This window comes from Rousettus aegyptiacus, unplaced genomic scaffold (assembly GCF_014176215.1).
Source record: "Rousettus aegyptiacus isolate mRouAeg1 unplaced genomic scaffold, mRouAeg1.p scaffold_m13_p_12, whole genome shotgun sequence".
NCBI classification, from domain to species: domain Eukaryota; kingdom Metazoa; phylum Chordata; class Mammalia; order Chiroptera; family Pteropodidae; genus Rousettus; species Rousettus aegyptiacus.
The window spans coordinates 15,798,108-15,808,551 of record NW_023416287.1 but is presented as its reverse complement, the minus strand read 5'-3'; the positions used below and the strand labels follow the sequence as shown (position 1 = coordinate 15,808,551).

At 49.0% G+C, this 10,444-nt stretch overlaps 1 long non-coding RNA gene and 3 other non-coding genes across 6 annotated transcripts; all 4 read right to left on the bottom strand.

Moving 5' to 3' along the window:
- Window positions 1-9: 9 nt before the first annotated feature.
- LOC107512589 lies at window positions 10-9,083 on the bottom strand. Of its 3 annotated transcripts, none has more exons than XR_004953613.1 (7): window positions 8,934-9,083; window positions 8,273-8,439; window positions 7,003-7,074; window positions 5,218-5,351; window positions 3,534-3,722; window positions 2,492-2,592; window positions 10-674 (listed from the first exon to the last, which is right to left on the bottom strand). It is a non-coding gene; the product is annotated as an uncharacterized LOC107512589 (long non-coding RNA). The 3 variants fall into 3 exon arrangements; XR_004953614.1 differs by having other exon boundaries at window positions 3,545-3,722; XR_004953612.1 differs by having other exon boundaries at window positions 3,557-3,722; window positions 8,934-9,082.
- LOC118610163 lies at window positions 4,464-4,597 on the bottom strand. Its single transcript, XR_004953818.1, has one exon. It is a non-coding gene; the product is annotated as a small nucleolar RNA SNORA71 (small nucleolar RNA).
- Window positions 6,296-6,428, bottom strand: LOC118610165. The gene has a single exon (XR_004953820.1). It is a non-coding gene; the product is annotated as a small nucleolar RNA SNORA71 (small nucleolar RNA).
- LOC118610166 lies at window positions 7,585-7,718 on the bottom strand. The gene has a single exon (XR_004953821.1). It is a non-coding gene; the product is annotated as a small nucleolar RNA SNORA71 (small nucleolar RNA).
- Window positions 9,084-10,444: the final 1,361 nt, after the last annotated feature.

The window sequence follows — 10,444 nt, the reverse complement described above, 5'->3', positions numbered from 1 at the left end:
CCCAAGGCCTAGATTTTTGTACCTACCAGGTTTTTTATTAGAGAACTTGCCTCTCCCTTACAAAGGATTCCATTTCAGAAAGCTCCTATGCATATTTTCAAAGTTGTGTATACTTTTTTCCCCCGTCTTTTCCAGATAATGACCTTTCTTGTGCCCTTTTGCCTCCTCTCCAGAACTTCTTGCTCTTAGGGGGCAACATTAATTAAGCTGAAGCTGAAGCACTGGATGACATCACACCTGATGATAGCTCCCCTGCCCCGTGGGGCTGCAGGGGCTGCGACCAGCTGTCTCCTCTCCCAGGAGGGCCCCGTCCCCCATGGACGCTAATCACCAGGGAGCCTATGGCACCTGAAGACACGCCTGACCACGGGACACCTTCTCCATCTTCATCCTCCTCCTCCCGCTTCTCCGCCCCACTGTCTTTGCTAGAATAAACTTTGATATGAAGGAAAAAAGCACACACAGTGTCCAGTCACCACGTAGCCCAAAGTTCGACCTTAAACATGTAGTTGTACATGTCATTTGATGTCACTGTTGAGGGAGCAAGTTGGACAGAAGTAGCTCAAAGCTTTGTTTTGCCACTTCTTGGCGTATATTGAGATGAGACAAACAAAAGCTGAGGGAATTTACTGCAAGACTTGCGTTACAAGAACTGTTGAAAGAAGCTCTTCTACCTGAAACAGAAACATACAAAGCTTTGAGTAAAATGACAAACATTATATACCTATCAATGATCCCCTTGAGGGATCAAACTGTCTTATTTATCATTATATTCCTATTTCTAGCATGGTGTCTGGCTCATAAATAGCTTAATTTCTTTTTAATGAATGAACTTTCAATCTGTCCATCTCTCTATTCTCCTAGCTTTTGATTCTGCTATGGAATCTTTCCACCAGCTGCTCAACCAGGCCTTCTGGTACCCAGCAGTTTCCGGGCAAGGATCACGCCTCCTTGACCTTAATCCTGGTTCTTGGGTCACCTTGCTTGTAATGCTCTTCTCAAGATGTCCTGAAGACCTGGGATAGCTCCTGCTTCAGACACTGCAGTGCCAGGGAGACAGGAATGAGGTCTTGGTGTCTCTAGTTCAAGTTGTTAAGTATTGGCCCACGTTTCTGCTGCTGTCTGAACCACAGCAGCAGACGTTAACAACCAGTCGCAACTTTCTCAAGTGGGCCCAGATTCCTATCTTGGTATCTTTTCAGGCAGCTGTGACCAGCTGACTAAAGGTGGCAAAAGAAGTCAGAGGATGGCCCTTGAGTAGGTCTTAAAGAAAAGGGCAAGACAGAAAAAGAACCTTCGACTTCTGGATGCCTCTCCTGGGAACTGGCTGGCAGAGAGGAACATTACAACCATGAAGAATACCCACCCCTGCAGTAGAGGCCACCGAGGTGTCGAATTCATCAAGGCAGACTTGACAACCTGAATTCTACCTCAGCCCAGCCAAAGTGGTTTTCAATTTCAAATACAGAAATTGGACAATTACCTTCAGGCTTTCATCACAGCCTTTGGGACATATTTCCTCATGTAGACCCCCCCCCATCTGTAAAATGGGATTAAAAAATTCACATGTGCACATCAGCACATGATGGCAGTTCCTGACTTTACCTGTTATCTCCAAAAGCCTGATCCTGAGGACGCCATCCAAGGTCCACCAATGGCAGCTGCCCCACATTCACCCTGCTCCCACCTTTACTCAGTAACCTGTCCTTTCAAGTTGACACCAGGTATTTTACATCCCAGATAAGCTGACCAACTCATCCCAGTTTCCCTGGGGTCAGTCCCACAACCTGAGAAACCCCTCAATCCCAGGCAAACTAGGACAGTTAGTCTCACAGCGTTATTTACTTATGTGTCAGGCCCCAGAACTCCAGGCCACTCCAGCTTCCTCAGTGACATCAGCACTGTCTCACTCGAGTCCACTTGGCCTGACTATTCCTCAACTCTCACAGGTTCTAAATCAGAGCCAACTACCATTGCTTGTTTACTTCCTCATCCTAACCGAACACTCCAAACAGCAGCCTGTGTGCCAAACCTCAGGCGCGTGACAGGAAAGGCTCAAGGAGTGAAAACAAGAGCTGGCCTGTGACCCACTTTGTCCATGCTCAGCCTTGCTGGCACATGGCTTGTTACTGATTTAAAAGGCAGACAGAGCAAGTTTGTCAGGTGTATTGAATCGGCGGGCAAAGAGGAACGTGATGCGCAGCTAAAAATTCAAGGGATAAACTCTTGGTTATGAAAGTCATTTCAGGCATGGCAGAGGGACCTGGGGCTGGTCTTCCCTGTGCATGGCCCTCTGAGGGTACTGTTAAGACTCAGGGCAAGTTGAAGTCCCCGAGGCCCCAGTGCCAGCGCTTTCCCTCTGATCTCTTGTGCCCCCTCTAGTGTCCGCAAACATCAAAAGAATACAAAGGAAAGGAAGGTGAGACCAATGACTTGGAGTTCCCATAAACACAAACCAGCTGAGGATTCCCAGCCCTGGGCATTAACTCACCTTAGGGAGAGATAACAGCAAACACAGGTCCCACATCATCCTGAGGGTCACTGACTCATGGCCTTGGGACCTCCTTCAACAGCCTCCAACCTAAGGCTGACCTAGGAGGGACAGAAAGCGTAGAAGCATTCAGGCCCCAGCACTCCCCAGTGAGAGGTCCCAAACGGCCAAGCCCAAGCTCCTAGTTCACACACACCAAACTAGGTATTACCAGAATAGAAAAGATAATAAAGAAAATACATCTTAAATGTGCAGTTTTCATAAGAAATGATTTTCTTTCAAGCAATTCGTGATCAGTGCAACTGAACAGATAAGAGTAATTCACAAGAAGACAGCTCAGTGCTCACTGACAGGGACTTTGACACTGAGGTCCCAATGCATCTTGATGAAAGGGATGGACCATCACCCTCAGCAGCTCTCATGCCACACTATCATTACTTATCTGCCCAGCCTGTCACAAGACCCCAGCAGCTGTCATCCTATTCTGCAAAGATCCAGGCAAGAAAAACAAATGGAAGATAAACTTCCAGCAAATCTTGATAGATGCCTATTATCTTCGAAGATCAAGACCACCAGGCCCATTTAAAGAACAAATGAGAAACATCGTTCAAGCTTGAGAACATTACATAAGTGAGCCCCAACTCAATCCACAGGACTCTACACCCAGAGGTTTGAATTACCAGGTCTGGGGTTGGGAGGGCAATAAACTATCTTTTCAAAACAGTCAACTCTGCCCACTAAATCATCCAGCCTAGATGAGGAGCCCAAGCCCAGGAACTAGGCTGTGGGCCTCTGAGGCAAAAGGGGCAGAAGGTAGGTTTAAAAGACAAGGAAAATCTCAGGTTAATTAGATGGCTGTCTGCACCAGAAAGCTCACATATATTATTCTCGTTACATTCACATCATCGTGAGATGGGAACAAAAACATCTGGCAAAAAAGGACCCCAACCTCAAAGACAAGAGAGCCGAATGTCAACAGAATAAGATCTGGGAACCATACAGGAGCCCTCAGGCCGAAAGTGGAGATCGGTGAAATGGATACCTTGCCCTCACCTCCAACTTCACCTCAGCCAAGACATGCCTCTCAGGGGCACCACGTCGTATCTTCTGAGTCTATGAAGTGAAAGCACTGTCGCAGGCTTCTGCCTCCCACAGAACCCGTCTGCAGCACACAGAACAAAAGGCAGGTCAGCCCTCTGGCGATGGCTCACTACACATCTAGGTGCCCCGTCTGCAACACAAAATTCTAACATGAACCGGAACACATGCTAGGGAGTGTTGAGTCTACAAATGGAGATTTCAAAGACCCACAGGCCCGAGAATTTCTTCTCTAATAAACCCCTGGGGTTACGCTTTTCAAAAAGAGAACCCACGAAAGCACGGATTAAAAGTCAGCAAAAGGAGGGTGATCGGTCAGTGTGTTCTTCCCTGCTCAGTGACTGACAAGAATACTCAATCTCCTGGTAGATTGTGACACGTGAAAATTTTTTTTACTGGTTCAGAATTGATAGAACCCCTCTTTGCCCCTACATCTGGCCCCCACTTTTATTTTTCTTTCTCTGTTTATTAGACATTATTGATGGTTCTTAGAGAAGCGATACAAGTTGTGCTCAAGAAAGAGTAAAGGGATAATTTTTGAAAATAGAAAAAAAAAAGAGTAAAGGAGTAACAATAACACACAAATGAGCATTTAAGGCATGGCTGTCTTGGAAAACATTATTATTATGGGTTATCCTCTACTCCTACAAATTCATAAAGCAGAGCCCATGATTTATAATCCTCATCCATGCCCTTCAGCACTAGCTGAATTTACTCCAGTGTGAGGTCCTACTATAAATGTTTCTGACGGAAGGATCCTTAACTTGAAAAGACAAAGCGAAACGCACAAGTCAGGAGGTTAGCCCCGTCACCACGTCACGCGGGGACCAGCAAAGGCCCAAGCTCTGAGCAAATGGCAGGAGAAGAAAGCTAGTGTGTGAAAGCTCCAGGGTTTGGAAGGGACAGCTGGACCCTTCAAACACGGGGAAAACTCCTTTCAGCGATTCCTCTCCCTGCACTATCAATGACCAGGGCACAGGCAGCCCACGATCACTTTCGAATGCAGGAGCAGAAAGGGACAGAAAGAGAGCCAGGAAAGATGGAGGCTGGTGCCAGGGGCCTGGGGAAAGGGGAATGACCCGAGCAAGCACAGAGCCCTAGTAGCTTCTGTTGTGTCCCGCAAAGATCCCATAAAACCTCCCTGCCGTGGAGTCAAGACACTTCCGGCATAAAAAAAACTGGAAATGCTTTTAGGCTGGAAAATATCGGGATCATGTGGTCCCGGCACGACTATGAAAAAACATTTTTAAATCTTCTATGCCATGCCAGCTTTGCTTTTCAGATGAAGCAGAGGTTGAGACTAGGTCACAGAGCTAGACAGGTTCAGAGGCGGGACCAGCGTCCCTGGTGCCTAAATCCACATGCTTCCATCACAGCACATAGCTGACGCTCCAGCACTTAAGAGGGAGATGACCCAGGGAGCCCTTTACTCAAGTAAGTTTCCACAGGCCCCTCCCCTGTAACCATGTGAGAAATTGCTCCTCAGCAGGGACAACTGGGAACTCACAGAATGCCACTTTTACCCTCCTTCCCCTTATATGACCGACCAGCCAAGCCCGAGGGAACGTGCATAGTGACTTTATAGAGACAAAATAACAAAATTCCAGAAAATGGTCCCAAAACCTTACCTCCAGGCCCCATGGTCTAGCGTTCCGACTGATATGATGACTGACGTGAAGGTGACTGACGTTTCCCATGGTGCCTCTGCATACACAGACCCATATGCAAGAGACAAGCCATGAACGGATACTCAGGGCTGGCCCTAGGGGAAGAGAACACTTGTCACAGAGGCTGGCAGATTACAGCACCCACAAATGCAGGCTGTTCCTGTGAGTACCTGAAAGACTACACTGCTGTCTTAGGAACAAGAACAACTTAACTCTGGGAACAGGTCTGCAGATCACCCGTGGTCAGGAGTACCATCCGTGTTATCCTATGTGCCGACTGTGACCGATATGTTGCTAACCAGTCTGTGCCAAGGCCAGGTTTCAAAGAGGGGGCCATGGCTCACTGACAGTGACTAGCAGGAACCAGGAAGGGTACCAGCTGGTGGGAAGGCCCCATCTAGTGTAAGGGCTGCTTATGTATATATCCTTGACTATACTGAGCTTGGCCCAGCTCCATTACTACCCTAGTCCCTGTCCCTTAATCTAAGGGCTGAAGGAAAACTACCCTCGGTGGACCACAGGCCCTGCCCACGCCAAGACTAAAGGTAGACCATAATAAGTAGATCTTTCAATAGAGAAACAAAACTTCCAGCAGGAGAAGGGAATGCAGCAGCCCGGGCAGGCTGGCTTGCTCAAGGTCATCGTTCTCCTGACACTCCACAACAGGATGAGCCCTACCACCTTACAACATGTCATCTCCACGTCACCATCTTCTCGTTTTGTTTTGTTTGTCCAGTGTCACATGTCAGGTACATGGCACAATGCAAAACAAGATGGAGGAACTGTCCTCAAGGAGACCACGGCATGGGGCATGATAAGCAAATCAACAATTTTTAGGTATGATTAGGGCTGAGAGAAGGGGCCAAGGAGGTGGGAAGGGGTGTGATGGGGAGGGGAGCCCTAGGGGGAGAGTGACCAGCCCATAAACATAAACTCCCTCCGGCAGGGCCCTGCTCAGCATAAGGGGCTCTCCATGAGACCCATAGCACCAGGAAGTAACCACAGGTACCAGGAAGTAACACAAACTGATGGAAAGACATGTACGAAAGCTCCAGGGTTCGGAAGGGACAGGATGGGCCCTCCAAACACGGGGAAACGCTTCCAGTAATTATTCTCCCTGCACTATCAACGACCAGGGCACAAATAGCCCACAATCACTTTCGAATGCAGGTACAGAAAAGAGCAGTGAGTGAGCCAAGAGGGGAGGCCATTGCCAGCAGTCTGAGAAATGGCCTGAACTGGGAACAGAACAGCACACAGGTCAATGACCGGATTTACAACCTAAATTACAGAAGCCACACCTCACTCTCAGGGATTGCTTACCAGTCCCTGCCAAGAGCTGAAGAGAAAATTAACAGCAGATACAGTGAGAATCCTTGGATTCTGAAAGACGGGGTATAAGTGGTGCCAACAATGAACATTTGACAGGGTTCTCATCAGGCGCACAGAAGAGCACTTAGCTGGTCACTGATTATGAATCCAGGTTTGACTCTAAAATGCAGTCCTCTGTCCATTCTAATATACTGCTGTTTTCCTCTTGACAGCACAGCAGCCTTCATCAGGGGCTCTCTCAGGAGCAGAGAAGGGCCCAGGCCTGTGCCTGCTGGCCCAAGGGGACAAAGCTGGGAGCCCTGGGAAGCAGCCTTCGCCTGCATTCTCACCCCCCACACCTCATCACCGAAACACTTCTGGCTGCGCAGCCTCACAGAACTTGAGCTCAAGAGAAACAGACGGGACACCACTTACCTGGTACCTCACAAGCCAGGCTCTCCTTGAGGACATCTCTAATGCACAAGGAACGGCAGTCATGTGATACTCCTGTAGGGGACAAGAAGACAGCATATGATTCTACTTGGCACCACCTACATGTCCAGAAAACCAACGTGCTCGTCAAAAGAAAGCCATTTAGGAAATCTCGGTTTGGATATAAAGGCACTGACAGCCTATCTCCCTTGATCCTCAGTCTACTTCATGCTTGGTCACTGCCAGTCACCTTAGGCTGTTGCATTTGAAAGGAATAGGCATGGATCCTCTAAACTTGAGGAAAACTTTGCAACTTTTCTTTTGCCTGCTTTACCAGGACAAGGGCAGCCTGTAATCACTTCAAACACAGGGACAGAAAAGGACACAAGGCAGATGAAATTGGAGACCCGGGTCAGAAGACCACAGCTGGAGCTCCAAAACCAACCCACACACTCCCTCGGTAGGACCACTCTCATTCTTTGTTAAAGCTTCACAGAAACCAGCACTGAGCCAGGCACAGAGAGCACTCAATAAACCAGACACCAGAGGTCAGGAGGCACCTAAAAGGCGGTGGGAGGTAGGAGGTTTGGGAAAGCTCCAGGGTTTGGAAGGAGAAGGGGTGGGCCCTCCAAACGCGGAGAAATGCTTTCGGTAATTACTCTTCCTGTACTATCAATGACCCAGGCATGGGCAGCCCACAATCACTTTCAAACGCAGGGGCAAAAAAGGGCAGAAGGTAAGCCAGGAAGAAAAGCCCATGTTCACCCACCATCTATCTGCCTAGGCAGTAGAAAGCTACCCAGCCAAGCTCAGGAGCCTGAACATTATCATCACTTCAAATACATTCCATCCTCCCTCATCAAGAGAGTCCACAGAAAGATCAACTTTTGGTAAAAATCCCTCAATGGTTTCATTTACTCCACAAATATGTACTGAACACCTATGTCCCAGGCATTGTGGGTTCGAAAACAAACTAAAACACAGACAAGGCCTCTTTCCCATCAGAGAGCTCTTGTAGTTCCTCTACCTGAAGTAAAGACAGGAGAATAAAGAAACTTACCCAGAGTTACAGCTGAGGGGCTGAGTCAGGATCTGAATTCAGGCCTTTCTGGACCCCATGCCCACCCTCATCTACAACACAGGCCTCCTTCTGCACCAGGGCCTTTCAAGACAACTCGGTGGAGCACACTGGAGCTCCAGGACCACCCCTCTGCGGTGGGGCAGGAAGGCAACAAGCCCTGAGCTCAAGGTGCTCAGGAGCAGCAGCACTCACCCAGGGGACTGCTTCAACCTGCTGGACACAGTGGGGGCGCATCCAGCAGTGCAGATCAGGGTCCTGCAGGAGAGGAGGGGGCGGGCGCCGGCTGGTGGAGGGCCCGCACGCAAAGCCTTCTGGGGAAGAGTTGTCATCTGTCTCCAAGAGCCACAAAGACACAAGGCCTAGGCAGAGAAAAGCACGGGGAAGCGGCTTTAGTGCAGAACAGGGGATGGAGTCCAGACTCTGGGGCCATGGAAGGGTCATTAAGGACAGTTTGTCGGCAACTAACGAGTGGCTTTAGGGATTAAATGCCTGGAGTCTGAGGTGGGTGGGGGCAGTGAAAATCAGAGGGCCCTGGCGTCCCTCAGGCCGGGGATCACACGTGGCTCCGCACGACTCGCTGCGGTACCTCGTGCTCAAACATCGTGGGCCCGGTTTCCAGCCGTTAGCGGGCACAAGGCTGCCCACACGGAGTGGGTAAGTCCGGCGACCCGACGCCCGCACCAGCCTGTGACCTGAGGCCCCTTTCCCTTGGACGCAAACCCTAAAAGGTCCACACCTGGAAGAGTCCTGCAACCGGGAGCCAGGCCTAGGCTCTACGCGCCCCCCGGGCCTCAGTTTCCCTCCAGTGGGATGGCATAGACCACATGTCCAGCTTTCCCTGCAGTGGACTCACCCAGGCCCGGCGATCGACAGTGCCGGACAGCAGTGGAGACAGAGTTAACAATGTAGGAAAGTGTGGATGTCTGGAGATTTCATGAGACCGCGAGAGACGACCAGGACACTGACTACTCGGCCCACTCAGCGCCGGCGGAAATGCGTCTCCAACTCGGGCTGCAGCCTAGAGCGGCGTCTCGCCTCCCAAACCCGCGCAAGTGGTCCTTTGCGCCCCCTGGTGGAGCGGAGCTTAAATTCTGACTGGAGTGCTTGGAACAATTTCCCAAAGTAGTCTGAAATTATGTAAATAACATTGCCTCACTTGTTTTACTTTTCTGTTTGTTCCTTGGTGACTGGTTCGTTATTAATCTGTAGAAATTTTCCCTCTTCCACTCGAGGAGCTAGGCGTTAATTGTTAGCTTGGACAATGGGGATCTGTCCGATTAACCACTATATCCAAAGTACAGTATTGGCTGGCATTGTTGACCAAATGAATGAATTCTGCCCATGTGTTTATTTGGAAATTGCTAGTCTAAAATGTTTTTTCCTATGGCCTAAGACTGGAATGTGAGGGTGACTAGAGATGAGCCTAGAGAGGTAGGTAGGTGCTTTGCTGAATCTCATGCTAAAGGTACATGGAATCAGAGGATGAAACAAAAGGGACTTGATCAGTGGCAAAAAAGACAGAGGTCCTATGCTCCTAACATCACACTAGAGACAGGCCTGGGAGGGGACTCATGGCCCCCAAATCTCACAAGCGCTAATACTGCCTGCGTCCTGGGCCAGGTGTACCTCTTGTACCTGAAGCAACCCTGCCACTAATTCAGCCACATTCTGAAGTGTGACGAGCCCATCTCTGGGCCTGAGGAAAGGGCTCCCTCAATCAGATTCCTGGCATTCACCAAGACAATGTGGAAATCCAGGCCAGATGGATGAACTGAGAGAGAAATGAGGTCTCTAGGGGTGTGACCACACCACATTCTGTGTTCTGGGAGGAGCTGCTGGGATTCTAAGACCGTGAGAACATTGAGGGTCTCTGTGATGAGAGGGGGTCATGGAATGCTGTGGCTGTGAGGACAATGGAGAACGGGGTCAGGTTCACACACTTGTGGCCACATAGCCCTGCTGTCCTCTTCTGCCTTCTGCTCTTGCTCTTATTCTCCATGTGACCTTGGCTACATGACCTAACTTTTCTGCTCAGCTTTAGTTTTTCTTTTCTGAAAAATGGGCTGAGACAGAGTCTTGCCATGAGAATTAAATGAATAATTCATATCAAGAGTAGAGCATAGAACAAATGGTCAAGGCATGGCAGTTGTTATACTTTAGTATGTCTGAGAAAGTTGAGAGCTTCTGTCACTGTGAGGACACTGGGGGATTATTTATGAAGCAGAGAGAGAGTGTTCTGTGTTTGAAATGTGTAAGGCAGCTCTATCCAGTAGAAATATAATGCCAGCCACATATGTAATTTAAAATTTTTTAGAGACTGTGTAAAAAGGTAGAAGAATAAATTTAACCTTAATAATGTATTTT